This window comes from Dasypus novemcinctus, chromosome 1 (genome assembly GCF_030445035.2).
Source record: "Dasypus novemcinctus isolate mDasNov1 chromosome 1, mDasNov1.1.hap2, whole genome shotgun sequence".
Taxonomy (NCBI): Eukaryota; Metazoa; Chordata; class Mammalia; order Cingulata; family Dasypodidae; genus Dasypus; species Dasypus novemcinctus.
Window position 1 is genome coordinate 120122837 of NC_080673.1, and position 15925 is coordinate 120138761.

Here is a 15925-nt window from a genome sequence, read left to right on the forward strand (position 1 = left end):
ATCATTGAATATTGATATAAAGTAGCTGTGCAATGTTTGGATTACACTACATGATCAATATTGTATGTTATGGGATAGTGAATTGGGGTCAGGCAAAAGAAAAGGTCACTGAGCATTCAGCAAAAGAAACTTTCAGATCAGCGCAGATAATCTGAAACCCAGGAGAAGGATTCTTAAGGGTAAGATAGACATGCAAAAGGACAAATGCCTTCCTTAGCTTTCAGACGGGGGACTCTCTCAGAGGGGCAAGAAGGCATTGGCAAAGGCGAAGAACAACCCAAGTCATTAGAAGCTACTCCTATAAGAGACTTTTATAAATAAGGCAAAGAAGATGAACTGAGTGGATAGGAAATGTAGGAAGCAGATTCTAAAAGCAAGCAAAATTCTCACCCAAGTCTGGAATAGTGCTAACCCACATCTCTCTAGGGCCACAATCTGAGCAGCTTAATATTGCATCCAACATACAAAGAAAGGCAAAGTCTATTGATTGACTTTCAGGACCACATACTCTGCAATTACACCAAAGAAATCAAGAGTAGGACTATAGATGAAAGACAAGCACCATAAACACTTTATAAGATTTCACATGCTGTGTTTCATCCATGTTGGTTATTTTTGTACCTCCATTCATCTCTTCATAGTGACTAAAAGTAAAACCTTAAAATTAAAAAGCCCAGTGTACTTTGTTGGAGGAAGACAAAGAGAAAGAAAACAATTCTATTTTGTAGACAACATGAAATATGGGCAAGAGCAGAGGAAAAGTATGTGGATTGAAACCTGTGGCCAGCTTTCTGCTTCTGCTCATTTGACTGATAGCTGCATCTGCTTGTGCAATGCCATCCAAGTTCCTTAGACACAATGGTGAAGGTAAGAATAAACAAATTTAGCTCTGTTGGGCACCTGGTCACCAGAGTTGCTTTTAACTCCAGCAAACTAAAGGTTGTCTCCATCAGTGATCCCTTATTTGACCCTCAAATATATAGGCTACATGTCCAGTATAATTCCACACATGGCAATTTCAAAGACACCATAAAGGCTGAGAACAAGAAGCTTGTCATAAATGGGAAGCCCATCTTCAAGGAGCAAGATCCCACCAGCATCAAACTGGACGATGCTGGTGCTGAATAGGTTGTGGAGTCCACTGTTGTCTTACTACTTTGGAGAGGGTTGGGGCAAACAGGGGAGCCAAAGGAGTTATGATTTCTACCCCTTTGGCCAATGCCCACTTGTTTGTGATGGGCATGAACCATGAAAAGGATGGCAACTCCCTCACAATTGTCAGCAACACTTCCTGCACCACTAACTTCCTGGCCTCCCCAACCGAGGTTATCCATGATGTGGTGGTTTGATATGTATGTACCCCCAGAAAATAATGTTCTTAAAGCTTGTCCATTCCTACAGGTGTAAACCTATTGTGGGTAGGCCTTTTTTATAGGTTACTTCAGGTAAGGGCCTTTTGATTAGGTATTTCAGTAAGGCGTGCCCCAAGGTGGGTCTCAATCCTCTTGTTGGAGTCCTTTATAAGAGAATGCAATACAGAGAGAAAGGCACAGAAGCTGAGAGAGAAAGCACCAGAGCCAAAAGCTGAAAACAACAAAACCTGGAGAAGAAGGGAGAGACCAGCAGACACCACCATGTGCCCTATGACAAAGGACTCCAGGATTACCAGCAGCTGGTCTTTGGAGAGAAAGTATCACCTGATGATGCCTTGATTTGGACATCTTCAAACCTCAGAACTGTAAGTTTGTAATAAATCCCTATTGTAAAAGTCAACTAATTTCTGATATATTGCTCTTGGCAGCCCAGCATACTAAAACAGATTTTGGTGCCAGAAGTGGAATGCTGTTATTACAGATTCCAAAAATTGTGGGAATGGCTTTACAAATGGGTAAGGGGTAGATTCTGGAAGAATTGTGATGTGCTTGATAGAAAAGGCTGAGATTGCTTTGATGAGACTGTTGGTAGAAATATGGATGCTAAAGGTACTTCCAATGCGGCTGTAGAAAGAAATGATGCGTGTGTCATTATAAGCTGGAAAAATGGTGACCTTTGTTTTAAAGTGACAGAAAACTTGGAAAAATTTTGTACTGACATTGGATGGAAGGAATATCTTTAAAGTGATGAACTTGGATATTTAACTGAGGAAATTTCCAAACTAAATGTGGAAAGTATTGCCTGCTTCTCCTTGAAGCTTATAGTAAAATGTGAGTGGAAAGGGAAAAGCTGAGAACTGAACTCTTGGGCACAAAGAAAGCAGAAAATGATGGTTTGGAAAATTCTAAGTTGCTGGAAAGTGAGTCCCCAGGGAGTAGTGCTCCATGTGAATGTTTAACTGGACATGAAATCAGTTTTACATTTCAATGCTAGTCAAGATTGGAATTACGGTTATCCAGGAAGGATTTGTGGAAAGTCCTACTGTCTGATTGTTTGGACTCTGTACTACATGCAAAACCAACCAGTTTTTGCAAGATCTGTATGAATAGAACCACTGCAAGCCTGGATTAAAAGGGACATAAAAAGACAGGTTGAAGGAAAAAATGATTTGAAAGGCAGAACCATGGTAGTTGAGGTCTGGACTGAAGACATCTTTTTGGGCCACGAGGGCAGAACATTGAGTACGTGAAAAGGGTGAGTATGTCCTGGTACTTGAAGAAGTTGGGCCTTCTGCCCAATTGCTCAGTAAGAGTGTTACCACCCCATGTTTCTCAGATGCCTGGGAGATTGTGGAGATCTTGGCCACCACCCTGAAAAGTGAGAAGGTTGGAATCTAGAGCCCAGCTGTTCCCCTGATGCTTAAGAAGTGTGGAACCTAGAGCCACAGTGCAAGCCCTTGAAAAAGGTGGGAGTGCTGCTCCATCAGGCCCAAAGACAAGGCATCATTCAATAGATGACCTTCAGACCTTGAAACCTAGTGAAGTATGCCCTACATGGTTTAGGAACTATTTGAGACCCATGAGCCCTGTTTTTCTTCCAATTTCTCACTATGGGAATGGGAATTTTTTTTCTATGACTGTCTCTCTTTTGTATATTGGAAGCAGATAACTTGTTTTCTAAATTTCACAGGTCTAAAGGCTGACAGGAATTGTTCCCCAGGACAGATCACACCTATAACTGATTTTGATGAGATTTTGTACTTTAATATTGTTACTGAAATGATTTAAGGCTTTTGAAATATTGTGATGGAATGAATGTATTTACACATGGAAAAAACTCATTTTTGGGGGTCCAAAGGATAGAATGTGGTGGTTTGAGACTGTACATACCCCCAGAAAATCATGTTCTTAAAGCTAATCCATTCCTGTGGGTGTAAACCTATTATGAGTAAGACTTTTTGACTAGGTCACTTCAGTTAAGGGCCCTTTGATTATGTTATGTTAGTAAGGCATGTCCCAGGGTAGGTCTTAATCCTCTAATTTGAGTAATTTAAAAGAGAATGTAATAAAGACAGAAAGCCACTGAAGCTGAGAGAGAAAGCCATGGAATCCAGAAGCTGAAAGCAATGAACCTCAGAAGAGAAGGGAGAGGCCAGCAGACATTGTCATGTGCCTTGCCATATGACAAAGGAATCTAGGATCATTGGCATTGGTTTTCAGAGAGAAAGCATTACCTGTTGATGCCTTGATTTGGATATTTTCATGCCTCTGAACTGTATGCTTGTTAGCTTTTCACTACAAATTAAAAGCCAACCTATTTCTGGTATACTGCTTTCAGCAGCCTAGCAGACTAAAACATGACAACTTTGGCATTGTGGAGGGACTCATGATCACAGACCATGACACAATCACTGCCACACAGAAAATGATGGAAGGCCCTTCCAGCAAACCACAGAGGTATAATAGCTTTGGAACTGTCTGGAACATCATCCCTGCATCTACCAGCCCTGACAAGGCACTAGGCAAGGTTATCTCTGAACTGAATAGGAAGCCTGCTGGCATGAGCTTCTATGTCCTCACACCGAATGTGTCCATCACAGAACTGACCTGCCATCTGGATAAAGAAGTCAAATACAATTATACCAAGAAGATGGTGAAGCAGGCATTGGCCTCCTAAGGGCCTCCTGACCTCCACTGAGGACCAGATTTTCTACTGTAACTTTATCAGTGATAGCTACTTTTTTCACCTTTGATGCTGGGGCTGGAATAGCCTTCAACAACCACCTGGTCAAGCCCATGTCCTGATAACAATGAATTCGGCTCCATCAGCAGGGTGGTAGACCTTATGATCCATATGACCTGTAAGGAATAAGATCCTCCTGTAACACCAGTGCCAGCAATAGCATGAGAGGAAGGGAAAGGCAGTAAGCTGCTGGGGAGTCCTTGCCCTAATTTGACTCCCCAACACTGAGACTCTCCCGTCCTCCACAACTTCTAGTTCCAAAGAAAGGGAGGGGCTTAAAGAGTCTTTCCTTGTCATGTTCCATCAACAAAGTATACCCTACCAGACAAGGAAAAAACATAAAACAGTGACCACAGGAAGGAAAAAAAGGTATTAATTTCATGACTGCTAAAACAAATACCTTACAAGTTGATTGGCTTAAACAATTGAAATTTATTGTCTCACAGTTTTGAGGCAAGGAGAAGTCCAAAACTGAGGTATCAGCAAGGCCATGTTTTCTCCCTGAAGACTGTGGCATTCCAGGGCTGACTGCCAGTAATCATTGGTCCTTGGCTTTTCTGTCACATAGCAATGCACATGGTGGTGTCTTCTCCTTTCTCTTCTGGGTTCCATTGACTTCCAGCTTCTAGTTTCTCCCTGTGGCTTCTTTTTCTGTCTGACTTCCATTCTGCTTATAAAGAACTCCAGTAATTTGGACTAAAGCCCAATCTAATTCAGTTGGGTCACACCTTAACTGAAGTAACATCTTAAAGAGATCTTATTTATGATGGGTCTACATCCACAAGAATGTGGGCTAAGACCAAGAACATGTTCAAACTGGGGTACACAATTCAATCTATCACAAATATGAAGCTGCCTAAGTATTATTTGACTAACAGAGGCAACTACATGATCCTCACATTAAGCAATGATATCTATCAAATCATGGATTTGAAGTGCAAGTTATATTCTCTAAATCATATTAACAACTACATAACTATTTAAATACAAAGTTTACCCATGTACCATTTATAATCATTTGCATGTCACTATCATTACTTGTGTCTACCTACACAAGAGGTATATTTACCAGGCTATAGGAAAACATGCATTATAGAAATGAAAATAGTACTACCTGAATATGTATATTTAACTATCCTAAAGAAATTTAGAAGGAATCGGGGAGATTAGAGCACATAATCACACATTTGACAATAAAATGATACTGTTGGAGACTAGGGCATATTATGAGGGGAATAGAGAAGAGAAGATGTGAGTGATGGAAACAAACGTTAAGGGAAGAACTGGTATAACTTGAAATTTCCTAAAGTTGCAATGGGAAAGAAAACAGAAGAAAACAATTTAACAAAGTTTTTAAAAGGAAAGAGAACATATATTTTCACTTTTAGACTTAGAATGATGAGGGTATTTCTTCCTTAACCCAAGGGTTAGAGATGCTGTTGTTAGGAGAATTCAGGTGACCAAATTAAGACCTTCTTAGAAAAATCAGACTGAGCAACTAAGTTTATAAGTAACCTAGAAGCTGCTTTATAGCTCTTCTAAGGTACCTAACTGACATGATAAAGATAATACACTTTAAAAGATATCAATTGCTTTTCCAAGCAAAGATTTTAGTTAAGGATATCAGTCTTCTCTTATCTAGAAACTTTTCTGGATCATGTCTCTCCCAAGTTACAACTAAATATTTTGAACTTGTTTCCTTTGCTCCATCTAGGAGTCCTATCAATTGCCGCCCAAATTGCTCCCTGCTCTGTAATCCTTCATCTAAATTCCTAATGTACTCTTCTGTCTGCTCATTCAATACTGTAGAAGATTTTGCGTGCCCTTTACAACGCAGACCCCAATGGTTTTCTCATATTTTCTTTTATTATAAAAAGTTTAGATCCACTAACAAAAAACAAACTCCAAGGGCACTATTCCCTTGACATTGATGAAGAACCTATAATAATCACACTCTTCGTTCTCAAGCCACTGCAGCAATCCACTCTCACCTCCTAATTATATACTTAAAACTCACACAACTTTAGAATAGTTTATAAATATTTACAATTAGTAAAATTGGTTACTAGGTAGCATGCAATATTAATAACACGACATTTCAGCAGCAAGAGAGAAACTCTAACTCAATGATTGTCACAAAAGTGTTTCAGTGAGACTTGGAGGAAAAAGAATGCTTGAAACAGCAGCAAAACCAGAAGATAGAATACCAGCAAGTCTGCTCTAGTCCATGTTTTATTCCTCCATCCTGTGGACCTTGGGATGGTGATGCTATTCTACTATAGAACTATTGTGACAACTCTAGCAATGGAAGAAATTGTATCATTGGTGTGGGCAGGGAGAGGGAATAAGAGATGTGACATGGGGGCATTTTCGGGACTTGGAGTTGTCCTAAATGATGTTGCAGGGACAGATGCAGGACATTATAAATCCTGCCATAATCCACTGAATGGACTGGGATAGAGTGTAAACTACAATGTAAACTATAATCCATGCAGTGCAACACTGCTCCAAAAATGTATTCACCAAATGCAATGAATGTGCCACAATGATGAAAGAGGTTGTAGATGTGGGAGGAGTTGGAGGGGGGATATATGGGAACCTCTTTTTTTGTTTACGTAACATTTTTTGTGATTTATGTATCTTAAAAAGAAAAGGACAAAAAAAATTTAAAAAAAGAGAAGATAGAGCAAGAGCCCCAGGACTACATCAACTATAATACACCAAAAGTCCTTAATGCAAAATACTGTACATTAAGGAGTAACAGAAATAAAAACACATATACCAGAATTACCTCTATGATCAGGGAAGGGTGGAAGGGAAAATCATTAATATCACTTCCTGTATACACTGCCTAAAGTAAGTACACATGACTAACTTACTTACATAGTTAAGAGTAAAAGTAAAATGGTAGAGGGATTAACCTGAGATCTATAATAGATTCTGAAATTATTTAGTGAGTAGAGTTTTCAAAACAAAACAGATTCTTGTTGAGCCAGTTTAACATAAAAATATTAATGATTTCTGTTTGAAAAGATACATTATAAATAAAAATTCGAGGACCTCATCATGAAGGTAGAATTGATACTTGTTTGCCAATCACAATTGCAGGATATTAATCAGAATCCAAATCGAATGCTAACTAAATCTGTACTTATTCACTTTTGTTTCTGCTGCCTCATGAGGTGTCTCTCTGCCTTTTTCTTCCTCCATCCAGTGTTTTCAACTTTTCCAGCAAGATTAATTTTTAGTTGCCATGGACTTTCTTAATCATTAAGTTGTGGTCAGCATCCTCACTGCAAACAAAAAGGGATTCAATGGAAACAAAAATACTTTTGCCCTCCATTCCTTTGCCAGCTTCTCTTTCTGAGACAAAAACCAGAATGATTATAGCCACAGAGTGCATTTCTTTATCAGCAGCATGAACTTATATAACCATCTTCTCACTTATTTGAAAAGGAGTCTTTTCCACTTGGCTGCCTCTGACTTGATTTTCTTCATTCTCTTTTTTTTCCAGGGAAACCCACTATATACTTCTTCATGTCTTTCTGATCAATACATCCTTTCACTGAGTTTACTATGAACTGCTAGTGATTTGTTCAACCAGTTTTCTACCTGCTTTTGAATGAGGCCAATGTCTCTTCCAAACGAATTCTTGTAAAACATTTGAATATTTGCTAACATTAATATGGATTTGGAGCAGTGCTAAAGACATTTCACCAACTGACACAGATACCCCAGAGTAAAAATATCAACAGGGCCAAGAATTCATTTCTTTACCAAGGAATTGAACTCTATTTGTTAAATGATAAAATGGTAAAAGGTAGCAAAATAATGGAAGAGGTAAGAATCATAGAATTCACAGTCCCCAAGGGCAGGCGAATAAGTTAGCTTCAGTACACAATGCCTATGATTTTTTAAGGTTTTATAGTTGCTCTAAATGGATATATGTTCTTTTATCTCAAACTTTCCAAATAAGTTTTCCAAAATGTTTACCATGTGTTAGCTTTCATCATTTCTTCACTTTGTGTTTTTGCATTCTCATATTTTTGCTGCAACTGAACAGAGAATTTAAATTTTGACATTAACAGCAGTTAGCTAGTAAGTGAACTCCATTCATCACATAATCCTCCAGCACCACAAATAGGTTCCTGGTGAACAAATCTGTGAATTGTCCAAACACTACAGAGGATATGCTGGGGCAGGAGTAGAAGTAGCAATGGGATGGTATCGATGAAGATAAGTCAGAGCTATGACTTCAGTTAGGCAAAGAGAGTTTGACAAATCCTGCTGATCTTGGTAGAGGTCCAGGAAAATTAGCCAAAGTGGGATAGTGCTGACTGGTAAGGCAGGCAAGCAGGTAAGGATTCCATGAGGTCAAAAAATAAGGCTAATGCCTCTTGCTTAATCTGTGTCTTTCACTGTTCTAAGATTTTTTTATATATTAATTCATGAAATCCTCATCACAACCTATAGGATAAGTATTATTATTTTACAGACATGAAACTGAGGCACAGAAAAGCTAAATAACTTCCTTAATGGACAAAATTTAAACCCAAGGAGTCTGATCCCATACTCTATGTCACTGATCATTATGCATACTGAAGAGAAAGGTTAAACAAGCTTCAACTCAAATTTTACATCAGTTGATAAATTCCCTACTCTGTCTTACATGTCCTGTGTTATTAGTGGAGCACTGGGGTGATAGTTATATATTTTAATCTTGAGGTGAAAGGTTTTCAGATGAATTCTGATAGGGTATCAATAGGCAATATCACAATATACTAAAACATTCATATTCTAAGAACTTTACTCTGTCTATTCAGGCTATTATCACATATTCTCTCTTCTGAAGTATGAATTACAAATAGAAGTTCTGTCAATAGTACCTATTAGTAGTGTGTTTTTAAAAATTCAGACTCCCTGACAGTTTTGAAATCATGGCAACATATCTTATTAGTCAGCACAGGTTATGTTACACTGTAGTAACAAATAAATTACCCTGTGTCAGTGGCTTAATACAAGAAAGATTTATTTTTTTACTTGTGCTGAATGTCCAAAGCAGTTTGGGAAATGAGATCTGTTCCAAATAGTCATTTAGGGTCTTTGTCTGAAAGCGGTTCCATCATCTTTCTACATTCTGTCTCAACATATGGCTTTCAGGATTACTTAGGCACAAAACCAGAGCTCTGAAGGGTCACATGTAGGAGCTATTCTCCCCATACATGTCAATTCCACTAACAGTTCATTGGACTGAACCATCACAAAGGTCCAGCTAACTGCACAGGGTCTGGGAAGTACAGCCTTCTGTGTGCATAGAAAGGACTGATAACTCTGTTACTCATCACTGACATTTGATTTCACTTAAATGATATCTCATGGGGAAGACTCTCATTTAGTTATATGATTTTGAAACACACACACACACATATATGTACCTAAGATAACATTTTTAAAAAGAGTCAACATTCTGAAGTCTTTATTCTTTAAGTCATTCTAGATATGTAATGACAATTTCAAATTCTGAATTGCAATTAGAATGTTTTGAATTTTGTTAACTTTTTAATTAGGGATGTTAACATAAAATAAAACCATCCATTTTAAGTGTATGATTTGATAACTTTTGGTAATTGTAAATAATTGTGTAACCACCACCACAATCAAGAAATAAATAGAACAATTCCCTTATCCTAAAATGTTTTCTTGTGCCATTTTGCAGTGAATCCCCAGTCCCACCCCACTGCAGACTGCAAGGAACAGTCAATATGCTTTCAGTAGATGCAATCTGGAATGCATTGAATTTAATTTGTAAAATTTGTTTCATAATCCAAAAGAGAAAATGTGAAGTATTTTGTTACCACTTGAAATTCAGGAAGGTTATTTGATAAATTTTAATGCTACTCATAATTTACAGAGTTTCTGTCATGTCATTCAATAGCTGCCTCTTACCTTCAAATAATAAAATATGTACAGACCAACACACTCTCAGAAGGCAAAAACCTGGTGATTCATTTGTTTAGAATACACCCATTGACTTTACCTATGGCAACCTATGACACAGTGGGAGTTACTTTGTCACTATGTTTAAAACACTATCAAGATTGTGTTTTGAGAGAAATGGTTGGGGGGGGGCTGACAAGGGGCAGGTATTCCAAATTTGCTTTGGGACTTACAGAGAAATAGCTCTATAAATACATGACAATGTATAGGGATGTGTCAACATGTGAGTGTGTGTGCAAGTGTGTGCAAATGTGCTTATGTGTATGTTGGAGGGTCACTACAAGTAGCTGCCGCAGGCATCCACTCCACTGATGAAAATTTCCTTCCCTCTTCCCTCATAATGAAGCTGTGACAAGGGATTACAGTAAATCCAGACTTGAGAAATGAGTTGTGTCTACCCTGCAGTCAGCGGGCATGGCAACAGGAGGCTGTTGAACCCTAGGGACCAGGTAACTTACCCATCCCTTTCAAACCCAATTGTAATTTGCTCTTCCCATCTTGTCAGGAGAGAAAAGGTTGGCAGGAAGGAATTCACCACGGCACTCTGGGTCTTCACAATAGGGCTGGTGGCTTTACATCAGGGCTTCATAATGGCCATCAACAGGGAGATTATTGAACTGGCTCAAGTGCAAATGGCATGGATAATATAGTGCCACTATATCCTTCCTTGAAAGAAAGAGGAGGTAGTGCTGGGGATCTTGGGGAACAGAATGACTTGGGACATAGTGTAGATGGTGTGAGAAAAGAAGTAGGCATATGAAGCAGGTGTCCTCATGCTTTACCTGAAAGTCAGTGTGTGGAAGTTTGCCAACACTTGAAACACAGTCCCTCAGAAATCTTCATGGAAATAATAATGCCTTTCTGTCAGCGGCCCTGCCAATCTCCACAGTATTCCATCCCTTCAATGTACTCATCTTGCCTTTAAATGGTTCAACAAATATTTCATGAGAACAATCTCCATACAAGGCAACATATTTGGGTCAAGAAGTGAGACCCATGCCCAACAGTTAGGTGGCCCCAGGCAACGCTGTAATATAAATGCTTTGCCTGTATCTTCACCCCTCTTTCAGAGTTCCATCTCCTGGTGGAACATAACTACATTCCCTGGTCTTTCTCCTATCCTCATTTTTCCCAAGAATCTCCTCTCTCATTCCGACCTGGGACTTGCGATGTGCTCAGGTCAGCACTGTCCAATAGAATCCAATGATGGAAATGTTCTGTTTCTGCACTGTCCAACATGGTAGTCACTAGTCAAATATGGCTATTGACAATTTGAAATGTGGATAGTAGGACTGAGGAACTGAATTTTTTATTTTATTTAATTTTTTCTAATTCAGATTTAAATTTAATAGTTACAGGTGACTAGTTGCTACATCATTGGACAGCATAGTTACAGATATTTTCAATTTTCCCCTCCTTACTCACCTAATTCTTCACTTTGTCTTTTTTTAATTTATTTTCTTCTAAATAGTAACAAGTTAATACATTAACCAGATACATTGGGGGATGTTTAAATGAAGGACTGTAAATACCCTCTTATTTACCCCTTAGGTTAGCATCACCTATGTGTTAACATATGTATTCACCATCATGTCTTCTAATAAGATTTTATAGTCTTAAATCTGATCCCAAAATAATGGTGAAAAGTGTAAAATCCATGGTAGCAAGAAAGATATTTAAGAACAGTTAAGGACAAATGGTGACTTGAAAATGTGAGAGCTTCCCATTTCTTCCTGTATTTCTCCCTAACCAGACCTTATCTCAGAATCCTGCTGTGCATAGCCTGAGACCTCCTTCTGAAGCAAAGATGTGAAATAAGTATTAGAGTAAAGGCTGGCTTCTGTTTGGAACCCTCTTACTGACCTAAGGCTGATATGGTCACATTAAGAAAATAAAACATTATTCATCCAAAGAAAAACCATGACAAGTAATGATGTATAACATCTTCCCTAAAGCTCATGGAAATATATACACACATATGCGTATGGATATTATGTGTACATTTACAAGCATGAATGTGTATATAACTGTGGGAATGTTTGAGTGTACATTGTATGTGTACATCACGTAAGGGAAATCCATTTTCCCTTATTGACTGAGAGTTCTTTCAGGGAAGCTGGAATTCCATCGATGACTCCTCTAGAGGGAACCACAGATGTGCCTCTCAAAGAGACAGTCTTCAGTATAGTGCATATATATTGAGGACACAATCAAGATGATCTAGATGATCTGGAGTCAGCTGAAGGAGAGTCAAAGGCCCCAGCCCCCACAGTTCTGTGCCCCGCCCCCACCCCTTTTGAGAATGCCAACTAAATTAGAACAAACCCATGTCCAGTGTATCTACCTATCCATGGTCTACTCCTCCACTTTAGAGCTTTGGATGATTTCCATAAACAAGTTGCCATAACTGTCATAATAGTTAGATGGGTCCAGTTTTCATTTTATAAACATGTAGGGAATGTGAAATGTGTTACCAGAAATTTTTTAATTTTTTATTTTTTTTATGTTAGAGGAATCTTGGGAATAAGTATCTGATCTTTACATTTCACTAAGCAAACAGACCCTACAATGGAAGGCTACAGAGATTTACCAGAACCCAGCTAGGTCAACATTTATTTCAAGGCCCTTGGAGACATCTCTCTCAGGGGACCATTCTTCTGGTAAAAACAAACAAACAAAAAACTGTTTTGATTGACACTCATATAACTGAGAGGCAGTGGCAAAATGAAAACACTTACAGACACTTTTCCTACTGCAAGAAAAATCCTATTAGACCATAACTGATGGTATCCAGGAGAGGTTGAAGAGAATGCCACCACATCTCAGAGGGTTTCATGGCATTGCCATGTATTTCATTGATGACGTTGATCTTAGCCCTGGAGCAAACCTTTGTGGGGCCAGCTTTGTTAGGCTTCAGTGGATTCTTGCTCTGTTCCAGATAACTGGCTATATTTCACTATAAATAGTTATGGATGAATGTTTGAGCCCATTTCTACTGTTTTCAGAGTTTATACAGCCTGAAAACACTCCACATGTCATGAAAGAAAGAAAGAAAGAAAAAAAACTTACAGACATCTACTCTTCACATCTACTGACAGCTTGAAAAGCAGCATGTATTTCAGGCTCCCAGAAAGAGAGACATCATTCACACAGTGGATACACATTTTGTGCCAAGTGGTATTTTCACTTCAACCATCCAATAACCATCAGCATGCTCTACAAGAGTGTAAGGGATTTGTTTTGTGTCGGGTTTTGATGAGTTTCAGAGATGTGGAGGGTTCTGAACCCAGTAAGTGTTTTTAGCAGAGTTCTATTGCTGATCTAACTGACCTGAAGAGAGTGTTCAAGTTTACAAATTTCATTGCATTATAGACCTAAAAATGCATATAATTATGGATGGAGGTGTGGGGGGAATATTGTGAAGAAAATTTTATTTCCTAGAAGGCCCTGATTTTTATGCAGAAGACATTGGCTATTGATCCTGTGGAAGTGAAGACAACTTTTCTTTTACTGTGTGTGACTAAGACATACAAGGCTCTTTTCATGCATGGTTTAAAACTATGATTTTCATGGTTCAAAAGAGAAATGAAGCACTCACAATAGGTGAAGTTCAATGCCATGTAGAGAGCAGCAGCAGATCTGCTCCTGTGTGATGTAGGTATTTAGCATGATTCTAGGAAACAATTTCCTTTAATAACTTTTCTTTACTACACAGACTTTAGTTGTGAATAGAACATTTTTGGCCTAAAAAGTTTTATTTTCCATCAAATAAGCCCTTATCACTCAAATCCACATGTGGATATATTTTAAGTCAGTCAATTCAGAAATTCCCAGTTTTCACTCTTAAAATTTTTTCAATTTTACCCTTATCTAAAATATTTTCAACTTCTCTCATTGAAAATCTTAATCAGAGATTAGAAAGTGGTAGAATCATGTAATATATTCACAACTGAGCTGTTTCAGTGTTTAAAATGGACTGTGTTACATACAGAATATATTTCAATGTATATTAAGGTGCATTTGTTAAAAGAAAATAAGAATGGCTATTGATGAGATAACATCTTAAACATAGTTATATAAATAACAACAGAAAGAAAGATTAGATATTTGCTGGAGATACTAGTAATGATACTAGTAATCATTTATTTTGTTCCTTAAAATATGTGATTGCTTTGAGTTTTAGATTTTAACTTCCAGAAGGTTTTTATATATAATTAACATTTTATTATTCTTAGCTAGACATTTCAAAGAGTAATAGAAAGAATACCAATGGAGACACGCACATGCTTTAGAACAAAAATGCAATAATTGATTGTACCTAACTTTATGATTGCACCAAATGTGAAGGCAGAAAAATCACTTCAAGGACTACACTTTAAAATTGAAGGGAATGATATAATAATAGATAACCATTCAAGCAACTGGGGAGCAGGATAAATAGTAAAGAGCAAGAATTTCAATACCAGAGACACCCAGATTCAAACCCCTGTTCTGCCACTTAGTAGCTATATGAACTAGTATTCATTTTCTAATCTATAAAATGATAATAACCCTTCCAATAGGTTTTCCTTTGTGTGGAAATAAAATAATTCATGTAATGTCCTTGAGCAGTGTGTTGCACATAGCAAACACAGTATTTGGTAGCTATTATTTGTAATAACATTCATGATAAAAGAACATAAAAAAGTGTTTCTAGGCATACAAGTTAAACAAATTTCAAGGAACCGTTGGATGATAAAACAAGCAAATAGCTTGTCCTGAATTATTGGAAGCTACTGAGGTGAGGAATGATCAACTACCGAGGAGCGTGTGCAAGCCAGACCAGTCGAGGGGTTGTGATGAACTTGATAAACGATCTGTGAAGTTCCACATTCATATTCCAAACTTTTGCTCTTCGAACCACTTTGATTTTAGTAGGCAAGCAAACATTTTCAAAATTCAGCGAAGGTTTGCGTTGCCATTGCCAAATAAAGCATATCGAATGTCTCTTAAGCAATCCTTTCCATCACTCTTAATAAAGGGAACATGACTCCGCTGCCCTTCCTCCAAAAGTGCATTAACTTTTTGGAATGTGGAAAAATAGAAACTTGAATGAGAAATATGTTGGCTACAAACATTGATTTATATTCAAATAATTGTTACTTTGATAAAGAAATTCACAAGTGCAAACAGCTGTTTCTTTTTAAGCGTGCCCAATACAACCTAACAGTCATTGCCTTGCCTCAGAAGTTATTCATGCGAAGGTTACCAATTACCTCCTGAGGTGAACCTAGTAAACGTTTTTAATCCTGGTTCTGCCTGATGCTTTGTGGCATTAAGGGCATCCTATTTATGTAACACCACTCCTTGATCCAGCTCTGCTTTCTCAGTCTTCTCTTATGAATCTCCTTATCCTGTGGGTATTATTTCTCAAGATTTTGTCCTCTGCCTGCATTTTAATATGAATACTCTCTTAGGGAAATCTTAACCACTCCACTAACTTCAACATATACCTATATGTTGATGAGTCTCAGATATGTAATTTATTTCCCTGAGCTTCAAATTCATATTCCAAATTTTCTTTTGATCCTCTCTATATGGCACGTACACTGGCACTGTGTGAGAGAAATATTCTCCTGTGATTGTTTATAATATGCTTATTGCCTAGCATATCATTATGGAATTATATTTTGAGGAAAGAGTGTCAATAACCATAGTCCTGACAATCAGTCATGATTGAGGCAAGCACCTCACACAAGACTCCAAAACTCCAGGGGAAGAGTCAATTTGGAATTTTCTCTTGGGTCTTTGGACCAGAATAAAAAGCCAGTTG

The 15925-nt window shown here is 37.9% G+C and overlaps 1 pseudogene; it reads left to right on the forward strand.

Moving 5' to 3' along the window:
* Window positions 1-858: 858 nt before the first annotated feature.
* Window positions 859-4245, forward strand: LOC111758948 (glyceraldehyde-3-phosphate dehydrogenase-like; annotated as a pseudogene).
* Window positions 4246-15925: the final 11680 nt, after the last annotated feature.